Consider the following 13,755-nt stretch of genomic DNA (forward strand, 5'->3'; position numbering starts at 1 on the left):
AGGCCACTCACACTTCCATTCCCCACTATGGACCCTCAGAGCATAGCTGAGCCAGGGCATGGCTTGTTTCAGAAGGCCAATAGCATGAATGGAGAAAATGATGTGCAGCTTGACCTCTGTTCACACTGGGGCTCCGTTCTTGGGACAGGAGCAGGTCCCAAAGGTCGAAATGCCCCATCAGACATTTATGTCATATCCTAACAATTTACCATAAATGTCCAGATGGGGATACCCTGTTAATCCTCTCACTGAGGTTTCCCAAATGTAAGTTTCTGAGCCTGTCTGTATATTAAAAAGGTCAGGAGAAGTAGTCAAGATGATGCCACCTTCTCTGACATCACTTCCTGCTCTGCAGCTACTGCCTGACAGACTTCCTGTTCTGCCAGCCCCCTGTCTGCACTTTGGTCATACTGAGAGGTCTTCTGCTTCCTGCTGTATCTGCACCAGAAGGCAGAGTAAATCACCCAGTACTAGTGGTATTATGTATGTTATTTACAAGGAAGGGGGCAGGCAGAGCAGGAGGTCAGTGAGAAGCAGTCTCAGCCAATAGCTGCAGAGCAGGAGGTCAGTGAGGAGCAGTCTCAGCCAATAGCTGAAAAGCAGGAGGTCTGTGAGGAGCAGTCTCAGCCAATAGCTGCAGAGCAGGAGGTCTGTGAGAAGCAGTCTCAGCCAATAGCTGCAGAGCAGGAGGTCAGTGAGGAGCAGTCTCAGCCAATAGCTGCAGAGCAGGAGGTCAGTGAGGAGCAGTCTCAGACAATAGCTGCAGAGCAGAAGGTCTGTGAGGAGCAGTCTCTGCCAATAGCTGCAGAGCAGGAGGTCTGTGAGAAGCAGTCTCAGCCAATAGCTGCAGAGCAGGAGGTCTGTGAGAAGCAATCTCAGCCAATAGCTCCAGAGCAGGAGGTCTGTGAGGAGCAGTCTCAGCCAATAGCTGCAGAGCAGGAGGTCTGTGAGGAGCAGTCTCAGCCAATAGCTGCAGAGCAGGAGGTCTGTGAGGAGCAGTCTCAGCCAATAGCTGCAGAGCAGGAGGTCTGTGAGGAGCAGTCTCAGCCAATAGCTGCAGAGCAAGAGGTCTGTGAGGAGCAGTCTCAGCCACTAGCTGCAGAGCATGTGGTCTGTGAGGAGCGGTCTCAGCCAATAGCTGAAAAGCAGGAGGTCTGTGAGGAGCAGTCTCAGCCAATAGCTGAAAAGCAGGAGGTCTGTGAGGAGCAGTCTTAGCCAATAGCTGCAGAGCAGGAGGTCTGTGAGGAGCAGTCTCAGCCAATAGCTGCAGAGCAGGAGGTATGTGAGGAGCAGTCTCAGCCAATAGCTGCAGAGCAGGAGGTCTGTGAGGAGCAGTCTCAGCCAATAGCTGAAAAGCAGGAGGTCTGTGAGGAGCAGTCTCAGCCAATAGCTGCAGAGCAGGAGGTCCATGAGGATCACCCTCAGCCAATAGCTGCAGAGCAGGAAGTCCGTCAGGAGCAGCCTGAGCCAATAACTGCAGAGCAAGAAGTCTTTGAGGAGCAGATTCAGCCAATTGCTGCAGAGTAGGAGGTCCATGAGGATCACCCTCAGCCAATAGCTGCAGAGCAGTATCTCTGTGAGGAATAACCTCAGGCAATAGCTACAAAGCAAGGATTTTTTATGAGCCACCTCAGCCAATAGCTAAAGAGCAGAAAGTCTATGAAGAACATCCTCAGCCAATAGCTGCAGAGCAATGTCTCTGAGGAGCAGCTTTAGACAATACATTCCTACCAAGGGGGATTGGGGAGATTACAAAGAATAGAAAGTGCAGTGCTCCAAGACTTATGCCACACTCATTTATAAAGGACACTGCCCAAACCTACATCATTTGAATTAAAAGTAATAAATTTAACCCCCTTCTGTAGACCCTAGACCAGGCCCTTTGTATACAGACCCCAGACAAGACTTTTTCAAAGATCTGAATATGCACCACACCACTCCCGCTTCTGCACTCTTCACTCCGCGACGTTACCGCAGTCAACTACCTAACTGAGGTCAATCTCGGGATGTTATCTGTGGCATCACCCCGGAGGGAAAAGAAGTGCAGGAAAGGGGTGAGGAGAGTGTTATTTGGAGATTATGGGTCTTTTAGAAGTCCCCCTTTTCTGGGAGTCTCCGGGAGACGTGGCAAATAAGAGTCAATATCTGCAGAGCAGGAGCTAATTACAGAGAAGGGGGTGCGATTTTTCAAATTCCTTCTCCCACAAATGGGTATTCATCTGTCGGAAAGTATGCCTCCTCAACAGCGCCGCCCTAGAGTCCTGTTATGGTAATGCAGCCTTAATTCTATTTATTACTAGCCTATACACACCTAAGTCATTAAGATCCCAGCGGCAAATTCCTCCCAGCCGGCAGGTAAGCAGGCACAAGGATGAATACGAGTGATTGAGCAGCTCTGACAAGGTTATGTATTATATATGCTGGATATTAAAAGAAAACAGAGAAGATGTCGGCCAATAAATCACAGCTGGCAGGCTGCAGCACTCGCTTTCCAGGCATTAAGGAGGCAGCGTCTTCTGCTGCAAATGCAGGATATCAAGATTTGCAGGCAGGTGCAGACCTTTAAGCCACTGATAATATTTCACATAGACTTTATAGGCGACTGGAGAGATTTTCATTCCCGTCTGCTGCAGATTGTAGACATTTCAGTGCAGGAAAGTTCATCTTTTAACATTTTACAGTGTAAATCTGCATATAATGTTCAGAAATGGACAACAGGAAAGTATTATTTATCATTTACCAATCTGGAGTCAAATCCTCCAGAGCTGGAATCATAATACTGCTGGTTTTCTGTTACCAGAGAGCTGTGCGTTGTGGGATCTAAGTGTAGGTAATGTATGAGGATATATCTTTTTTTTTTTAAGTGACTGGAGTATATATCATAGTTTACAAGGTTTTCAATAATTCTTGTTAAAGGGAAGCGACTGTATTCTACAAATACTGTAATCAGTTGAGAAAATCCCCTATGTACAGTGTAGAGTATACAGCTCCTATGCAGATCTATGTCTCTCTGTGTGCAGTCTGATCCTCAGTAGTGCTGGAACATTCCACACTACTAGAGATGCTGGGGTCGCTGTCACTATTAGGGGTATTGGAAGCACCATCATTATAAGGGGTATTGGAAGCCCCATCATTATTAGGGGTAGTGAAAGCCCCATCATTATTAGGGGTATTGGAAGCCCCATCATTATTAGGGGTATTGTAAACCCCATCATTATTAGGGGTATTGGAAGCCCCATCATTATTAGGGGTGTTGGAAGCCCCATCATTATTAGGGGTATTGGAAGCCCATTCATTATTAGGGGTATTGGAAGCCCCATCATTATAAGGGGTTTTGAACACCCATCATTATTAGGGGTATTGGAAACCCCATCATTATTATTAGGGGTATTGGAAGCCCCATCATTATTAGGGGTATTGTAAACCCCATCATTATTAGGGGTATTGGAAGTCCCATCATTATTAGGGGTATTGGAAGCCCCATCATTATTGGGGATATTGGAAGCCCCATCATTATTAGGGGTATTGAACACCCTTCATTATTAGGTGTATTGGAAACCCCATTATTATTAGGTGTATTATAAACACCATCATTATTAGGGGTATTGTAAACCCCATCATTATTAGGGGTATTGGAAGCCCCATCATTATTAGGAGTATTGGAAGCCACATCATTATTAGGGGTATTGGAAGCCCCATCATTATTAGGGGCATTGGAAGCCCCATCATTATAAAGGGTTTTGAACACCCATCATTATTAGGGGTATTGGAAACCCCATCATTATTATTAGGGGTATTGGAAGCCCCATCATTATTGGGAGTATTGGAAGCCACATCATCATTAGGGGTATTGTAAACCCCATCATTATTAGGGGTATTGTAAACTCCATCATTATTAGGGGTATTGGAAGTCCCATCATTATTAGATGTATTGGAAGCCCCATCATTATTGGGGGTATTGGAAACCCCATTATTATTAGGTGTATTATAAACACCATCATTATTAGGGATATTGAAAGCCCCATTATTATTAGGGGTATTTTAAACCCCATCAATATTAGGGGTATAGGAAGTCCCATCATTATTGGGGGTACTTAAAGCCCCATCATTATTGGGGGTATTGGAAGCCCCATCATTATTGGGAGTATTGGAAGCCACATCATCATTAGGGGTATTGTAAACCCCATCATTATTAGGGGTATTGTAAACCCCATCATTATTAGGGGTATTGGAAGTCCCATCATTATTAGGAGTATTGGAAACCCCATCATTATAAGGGGTATTGGAAACCCCATCATTATTAGGTGTATTATAAACACCATCATTATTAGGGATATTGAAAGCCCCATTATTATTAGGGGTATTTTAAACCCCATCAATATTAGGGGTATAGGAAGTCCCATCATTATTGGGGGTACTTAAAGCCCCATCATTATTGGGGGTATTGGAAGCCCCATCATTATTAGGGGTATTGTAAAATCCATCATTATTAGGGGTATTGGAAGCTCCATCATTATTAGGGGTATTGGAAGCCCCATCATTATTAGGGGTATTGGAAGCCCCATCATTATTAGGGGTATTGGAAGCCCCATTACTATTAGGGGTATTGTAAACGCCATCATTATTAGGGGTATTGGAAGCCCCATCATTATTAGGGGTATTGAAAGCCCCATCATTATTAGGGGTATTGGAAGCCCCATCATTGTTAGGGGTATTGGAAGTCCCATCATTATTATGGGTATTGTAAACCCCATCATTATTAGGGGTATTGGAAGCCCCATCATTATTAGAGGCATTGAACACCCATCATTATTAGGGGTTTTGAACACCCATCATTATTAGGGGTATTGGAAGCCCCATCATTATTAGGGGTATTGGAAGCCCTATCATTATAAGGGGTTTTGAACACCCATCATTATTAGGGGTATTGGAAACCCCATCATTATTATTAGGGGTATTGGAAGCCCCATCATTATTGGGAGTATTGGAAGCCACATCATCATTAGGGGTATTGTAAACCCCATCATTATTAGGGGTATTGTAAACCCCATCATTATTAGGGGTATTGGAAGTCCCATCATTATTAGGGGTATTGGAAGCCCCATCATTATTGGGGGTATTGGAAGCCACATCATTATTACTGGTATTGGAAGCCCCATCATTATTAGGAGTATTGAACACCCATCATTATTAGGAGTATTGGAAACCCCATTATTATTAGGTGTATTTTAAACACCATCATTATTAGGGATATTGAAAGCCCCATTATTATTAGGGGTATTTTAAACCCCATCAATATTAGGGGTATAGGAAGTCCCATCATTATTAGGGGTATTGGAAGCCCCATCATTATTGGGGTTATTGGAAGCCCCATCATTATTAGGGGTATTGGAAGCCCCATCATTATTAGGGGTATTGGAAGCCCCATTATTATTAGGGGTATTTTAAACCCCATCAATATTAGGGGTATTGGAAGTCCCATCATTATTGGGGGTACTGAAAGCCCCATCATTATTGGGGGTATTGGAAGCCCCATCATTATTAGGTGTATTGTAAAGTCCATCATTATTAGGGGTATTGGAAGCTCCATCATTATTAGGGGTATTGGAAGCCCCATCATTATTAGGGGTATTTTAAACCCCATCATTATTAGGGGTATTGGAAGCCCCATCATTATTAGGGGTATTGGAAGCCCCATCATTATTAGGGGTATTGTAAAATCCATCATTATTAGGGGTATTGGAAGCTCCATCATTATTAGGGGTATTGGAAGCCCCATCATTATTAGTGGTATTGGAAGCCCCATCATTATTAGGGGTATTGGAAGCCCCATCATTATTAGGGGTATTGGAAGCCCCATTACTATTAGGGGTATTGTAAACGCCATCATTATTAGGGGTATTGGAAGCCCCATCATTATTAGGGGTATTGAAAGCCCCATCATTATTAGGGGTATTGGAAGCCCCATCATTGTTAGGGGTATTGGAAGTACCATAATTATTATGGGTATTGTAAACCCCATCATTATTAGGGATATTGGAAGCCCCATCATTATTAGGGGTATTGGAAGCTCCATCATTATTAGGGGTATTGGAAGCCCCATCCTTATTAGGGGTATTGGAAGTCGCATCATTATTAGGGGTATTGGAAGCCCCATCATTATTAGGTGTATTGTAACCCCCATCTTTATTAGGGGTATTGTAAACACCATCATTATTAGGGGTATTGTAAACCCCATCATTATTAGGGGTATTGTAAACTCCATCATTATTAGGGGTATTGGAAGTCCCATCATTATTAGATGTATTGGAAGCCCCATCATTATTGGGGGTATTGGAAACCCCATTATTATTAGGTGTATTATAAACACCATCATTATTAGGGATATTGAAAGCCCCATTATTATTAGGGGTATTTTAAACCCCATCAATATTAGGGGTATAGGAAGTCCCATCATTATTGGGGGTACTTAAAGCCCCATCATTATTGGGGGTATTGGAAGCCCCATCATTATTGGGAGTATTGGAAGCCACATCATCATTAGGGGTATTGTAAACCCCATCATTATTAGGGGTATTGTAAACCCCATCATTATTAGGGGTATTGGAAGTCCCATCATTATTAGGAGTATTGGAAACCCCATCATTATAAGGGGTATTGGAAACCCCATCATTATTAGGTGTATTATAAACACCATCATTATTAGGGATATTGAAAGCCCCATTATTATTAGGGGTATTTTAAACCCCATCAATATTAGGGGTATAGGAAGTCCCATCATTATTGGGGGTACTTAAAGCCCCATCATTATTGGGGGTATTGGAAGCCCCATCATTATTAGGGGTATTGTAAAATCCATCATTATTAGGGGTATTGGAAGCTCCATCATTATTAGGGGTATTGGAAGCCCCATCATTATTAGGGGTATTGGAAGCCCCATCATTATTAGGGGTATTGGAAGCCCCATTACTATTAGGGGTATTGTAAACGCCATCATTATTAGGGGTATTGGAAGCCCCATCATTATTAGGGGTATTGAAAGCCCCATCATTATTAGGGGTATTGGAAGCCCCATCATTGTTAGGGGTATTGGAAGTCCCATCATTATTATGGGTATTGTAAACCCCATCATTATTAGGGGTATTGGAAGCCCCATCATTATTAGAGGCATTGAACACCCATCATTATTAGGGGTTTTGAACACCCATCATTATTAGGGGTATTGGAAGCCCCATCATTATTAGGGGTATTGGAAGCCCTATCATTATAAGGGGTTTTGAACACCCATCATTATTAGGGGTATTGGAAACCCCATCATTATTATTAGGGGTATTGGAAGCCCCATCATTATTGGGAGTATTGGAAGCCACATCATCATTAGGGGTATTGTAAACCCCATCATTATTAGGGGTATTGTAAACCCCATCATTATTAGGGGTATTGGAAGTCCCATCATTATTAGGGGTATTGGAAGCCCCATCATTATTGGGGGTATTGGAAGCCACATCATTATTACTGGTATTGGAAGCCCCATCATTATTAGGAGTATTGAACACCCATCATTATTAGGAGTATTGGAAACCCCATTATTATTAGGTGTATTTTAAACACCATCATTATTAGGGATATTGAAAGCCCCATTATTATTAGGGGTATTTTAAACCCCATCAATATTAGGGGTATAGGAAGTCCCATCATTATTAGGGGTATTGGAAGCCCCATCATTATTGGGGTTATTGGAAGCCCCATCATTATTAGGGGTATTGGAAGCCCCATCATTATTAGGGGTATTGGAAGCCCCATTATTATTAGGGGTATTTTAAACCCCATCAATATTAGGGGTATTGGAAGTCCCATCATTATTGGGGGTACTGAAAGCCCCATCATTATTGGGGGTATTGGAAGCCCCATCATTATTAGGTGTATTGTAAAGTCCATCATTATTAGGGGTATTGGAAGCTCCATCATTATTAGGGGTATTGGAAGCCCCATCATTATTAGGGGTATTTTAAACCCCATCATTATTAGGGGTATTGGAAGCCCCATCATTATTAGGGGTATTGGAAGCCCCATCATTATTAGGGGTATTGTAAAATCCATCATTATTAGGGGTATTGGAAGCTCCATCATTATTAGGGGTATTGGAAGCCCCATCATTATTAGTGGTATTGGAAGCCCCATCATTATTAGGGGTATTGGAAGCCCCATCATTATTAGGGGTATTGGAAGCCCCATTACTATTAGGGGTATTGTAAACGCCATCATTATTAGGGGTATTGGAAGCCCCATCATTATTAGGGGTATTGAAAGCCCCATCATTATTAGGGGTATTGGAAGCCCCATCATTGTTAGGGGTATTGGAAGTACCATAATTATTATGGGTATTGTAAACCCCATCATTATTAGGGATATTGGAAGCCCCATCATTATTAGGGGTATTGGAAGCTCCATCATTATTAGGGGTATTGGAAGCCCCATCCTTATTAGGGGTATTGGAAGTCGCATCATTATTAGGGGTATTGGAAGCCCCATCATTATTAGGTGTATTGTAACCCCCATCTTTATTAGGGGTATTGTAAACACCATCATTATTAGGGGTATTGGAAGCCCCATAATTATTAGGGGTATTGGAAGTCTTGTCACTTCTAGGGGTATTGGAAGCCCCATCATTATTAGGGGTATTGTAAACATCATCATTATTAGGGGTATTGGAAGCCTCATTATTATTAGGAGTATTGGAAGCCCCATCATTATTACGGTTTTAGAAGCCCCATCATTATTTGGGGGTATTAGAAGCCCCACCATTATTAGGGGAATTGTAAACCCCATAATTATTAGGGGTATTGGAAGCACCATCATTATTAGGGGTATTGGAAGCCCCATCATTATTAGGGGTATTGTAATTCCCATCTTTATTAGGGGTATTGGAAGCCCCATCATTATTAGGGGTATTGGAAGCCCCTTTATTATTAGGGGTATTGGAAGCCCCATCATTATTAGGGGTATTGTAACCCCCATCATTATTAGGGGTATTGGAAGCCCCTTCATTATTAGGAGTATTGGAAGCCCCATCATTTTTAGGGGTATTGGAAGCCCCATCATTATTAGGGGTATTGGAAGCCCCATCATTATTAGGGGTATTGGAAGCCCTGTCACTTCTAGGGGTATTGGAAGCCCCATCATTATTAGGGGTATTGTAACTCCCATCTTTATTAGGGGTATTGTAACTCCCATCCTTATTAGGGGTATTGGAAGCCCCTTTATTATTAGGGGTATTGAAAGCCCCATCATTATTAGGGGTATTGTAACCCCCATCATTATTAGGGGTATTGGAAGCCCCTTCATTATTAGGAATATTTCTAAGCCCCATCATTTTTAGGGGTATTGGAAGCCCCATCATTATTAGGGGTATTGGAAGCCCCATCATTATTAGGGGTATTGGAAGCCCTGTCACTTCTAGGGGTATTGGAAGCCCCATCATTATTAGGGGTATTGGAAGCCCTGTCAATTCTAGGGGTATTGGAAGCCCCATCATTATTAGGGGTATTGTAACCCCCATCATTATTAGGGGTATTGGAAGCCCCTTCATTATTAGGAGTATTGGAAGCCCCATCATTTTTAGGGGTATTGGAAGCCCCATCATTATTAGGGGTATTGGAAGCCCCATCATTATTAGGGGTATTGGAAGCCCTGTCACTTCTAGGGGTATTGGAAGCCCCATCATTATTAGGGGTATTGGAAGCCCTGTCAATTCTAGGGGTATTGGAAGCCCCATCATTATTAGGGGTATTGGAAGCCCTGTCACTTCTAGGGGTATTGAGAGCTACATCACTATTATGGACGTTGGAGAATCATTACTATCAGGTTTATTAGGAGCACCGTAACTACTAGGGGTATTGGAAGCACTATCAATTCAACGAGTATTGGAGCACAATGGCTACTAAGGTATTGGAGTAGGGTTGGGCGATATCAAAAATATTCACACAATAACGATATTAAGAAATTTATTGCGATAAATGCCCATTTAGAATATTAAAAAAAGCTGCGTGCATTCTGCATTTTATGGAAGGTCCGGCCCATAATAGAACAGTCCTATCCTATTTTTGAGGGGAAAAGGTGACCAAATAAAATGGCGAACTGTGTTTTTTTTTTTACATTTTTGTTTTGTTACGGCGTTCCCTAATAGAAGATATTTTTCAATACTTTAGTAGTTTGTACTTTTTTAGACATGGCAATACATAATATTTTTTTTTTATTGTTTACATATTTTTATATGTCAAATTGGGAAAGGGGAAGACTTAAAATTGTAATACTTTTTTTTTTTTTTTTTTTTTTTTTTTTAGGGTGAATTGGACTTTACACTCTCCCTACTCCCTGGGCTTTGTGCACAAGGCAGCAGGGAGATTACCATGGAGGGCTTCATTAGCGTCCTGGCTGCCATGGTAATGGATCGGAGCTCGAGGATTACACTGCTGGGGCTCCGATCAGAACTGCCACTGCCACCAATGAGGAGGAGGAGAGGGGACCGTGTGGCCACTGCCACCAATGAATATAACAATTAGGCGGGGGGCGTCTGTGGCCACTGTGTCACCAATGATTCTAATACTGGGGGGTTGGGGGGCGCACTGCGCCACCAATGATTATAATTTATAATATTGGGGTGCGCACTGCGCTACCAATGAATTTAATGAACCCCTTATAACAAATATAGACTGCGGGTGCCGGCTGTATCACATACCCAGCACCCGGTCTCAATGACAGGACGCTTCCTATTATTGAGACTGGGTGCTGGGTATGTGATACGGCCGGCACCAGCAGTCTATATTTGTATTGAGGGTAATTCTCATTGGTGTTGCAGCGGTCACAGCCCTTCCACCTCCTTCTCACTATTATCTTCTCATTGGTGGTGCAGCGGTAGCCGGATCACGGTGGGGAGGGACTCTCTTCTTCTCCACTCTGCCGGCTGTAATGTGCCCCGAACGTTTTAGAGGCAGTCAGCACTGTGACGTGCGACTGCCCCTATAATGTCACTAAAATACCACGGTAATTAAGAAACATCGATATCGCCGGTTTTTAATACCGCGGTATAACGTGAACACCGGTTTATCGCCCAACCCTATATTGGAGCACAATCACAACTAGGGGTATTGGAAGCCCCGTCATTACCTTAGGGGTAATGGGAGCACTATCAATACAAGCAGTATTGGAGCACCATGACTACTGAGGTATTGAAAGCACAATCACTACTAGGGGTATTGGGAGCACTATTGCTACTATGGGTATTGGGAGTACTGTCTCCATGAAGACTGCTAGGAGCACTATCACTTCTAGGGGTATTGAAGGACCTTGACTGCTAGGTTATTTGGAGCACAATCACAACTGAGGTATTGGGGGGCTCTGTCACTACTAGGGTTATTGGGAGTTGTGTCACTACTCAGTGCCGTTTCTAGGGGCGGGCGGGACGGGCGGCCACCCGGGGCGCTGTCAGAAGAGGGGCGCCAGCAGGGGCGCCCTCTTGTCGTTTCTCTGCCGTGCGCCCTGCCTCCCTCCCTCTGACATCTCGCCTGCCCTGCGCCCGAGTGCCGGCCCGAGTCCTCTCACTCTTCAGACAGTGCGGGTGGCACTTACTGACGTCACGCGCCTGCTCCTCCCACTAGGCGGCGCAGACGCGTGACGTACAGTGAGTGAGTGAGCGCCGCACTGCCTGCCTGTTACCGCCCGCCCTGAGCCCCTGAGCAGTGCTGATGCCTGCTGTGAGGTGAGTGATGGTCTGGGGGGGGGGGGAGTGCATTAATTACAATGGGGGGGGCATTAACTACAATGGGGGGACATTAATTACAATGGGGGGGCATTAATTACAATGGGGGGGCCACTGTGGGAGACATGAAAATGGGGGCCACTGTCACTGTGGGGGACATTAAGTTTAATAAGGATCACTATGGACATTATTTAGAATGGAGGCTGCTGTTGGTGTCATTACTCATTATAACTATAATGTCTGAGAGGCCTAGTACTGAGCTGAGTTATATCACCCTGCCCATGCCCTGTATAATAATGTACCCATCCCTGATACCCCTTAGTTATATTACCCCGCTGGAGTAATATAACTAAGGGGTATCAGGGTACATTATTATACAGGGCAGGGTAATATAACTCAGGACTAGGCCTATAAGACATTATACAGTTATAATGACACCCACAGCAGCCTCCATTCTAAATAATGTCCATAGTGATCCTTATTAAAAATAATGTCCCCCCACAGGCAGGCAGTGCGGGCGGCGGCGCTCACTCACTGTACGTCAAGCGCCGCGTGACGTACAGTAGTGAGGTGAGCACCGCCGCCCGCAGAGCCTGCCTGTTACCGCCCGCCCGGAGCAGTGCTGAGAAAGAAGCCTGCTGTGAGTGAGAGCCTGAGTCTGTGGGACAGTGGGTCACTGGGTGCGTCACTGTGACCGTCCGTGCAATGTGGTTACACATTTTTTACTATGGGGAGACACTTATTTCATCGAGCAGTTTTGAGGGGGGGGAGTTTTTTTGACACTCGCCCTGAGAGAAATTTTACCTAGAAACTGCACTGTCACTACTAAACCTATTGAGAGCATTATTACTACTAGGGATATTAGGAGCACCATTACTACTTGTGTTATTGGGAACACCATTGCTATTAGGGGTATTGGGAGTACTGTCTGTGTTAGGGATGCTGGAGAGAGCTATCACTAATAGGGGTATTGGGTGCACCATCACTACTAAGGGTATTGGGAGCACCATCACTACTAGGGGTATTAAGAGCACCATAACTACTAGGGGTATTAGGAGCACCATCACTACTAGGGGTATTAAGAGCACCATCATTACTAGGTGTATTGGGAGCACCATCACTACTAGGGGTATTAAGAGGACCATCACTACTAGGGGTATTAAGAACACCATCACTACTTGGGGTATTGGGATTACCATCACTACTAGGGGTATTAAGAGGACCATCACTACTAGGGGTATTAAGAGCACCATCACTAGTGTTGATCGCGAATATTCTAATCGAGAATTTTTATCGCAAATTTTGCGAATATCTAGAATATAGTGCTAGAATATTCTAGATTTTTTTTTCATCAGTACCGTTGATCCCTCACTGCTTCTTGCTTGTAGGCCAATTAGAAGGCTGCAGTTTCTTTGACTTTAGGGTATCGCAAAATTTTCCAATTGCCGATTTTCGCAATCAAGAAAATAATGACTGGAGATCACGAATTCTCGAATTCGTGAATATGTGATGAATAATCGCCCAAATATTCGCAAAATATTGCGAATTTGAATATTGCCCCTGCCGCTCATCACTGACCATCACTACTAGGGGTATTGGGAGCACCATCACTATTTGGGGTATTGAGAGCACCATCACTACTGGGGGTATTGGGTGCACCATCACTACTAAGGGTATTGGTAGCACCATCACTACTAGGGGAATTAAGAGCACCATAACTACTAGGGGTATTAAGAGCACCATCACTACTAGGGGTATTGTAAGTACCATCACTACTTGGGTGGGGTATTGGGAACATCATCCTTACTAAGGGTATTGGGAACACCATCACTACTAAGGGTATTGGGTGCTCCATCAATACTAGGGGTGTTGGGTGCACCATCACTACTAGGGGTATTAAGAGCACCATCACTACTAAGGGTATTGGAAGCACCATCACTACTTGGGGTATTGGGGGCACCATCACTATTAGGGGTACAGTGATCCCACAAGATACA

The 13,755-nt window shown here is 43.9% G+C and overlaps 1 protein-coding gene across 3 annotated transcripts in view; it reads right to left on the reverse strand.

Moving 5' to 3' along the window:
- The window catches only part of LOC120994382 (limbic system associated membrane protein), a 695,952-nt gene that overhangs the window by 243,413 nt on the left and 438,784 nt on the right, over nucleotides 1-13,755 (reverse strand). The window lies entirely within an intron of this gene.

Source organism: Bufo bufo, chromosome 3, assembly GCF_905171765.1.
Source record: "Bufo bufo chromosome 3, aBufBuf1.1, whole genome shotgun sequence".
Taxonomy (NCBI): Eukaryota; Metazoa; Chordata; class Amphibia; order Anura; family Bufonidae; genus Bufo; species Bufo bufo.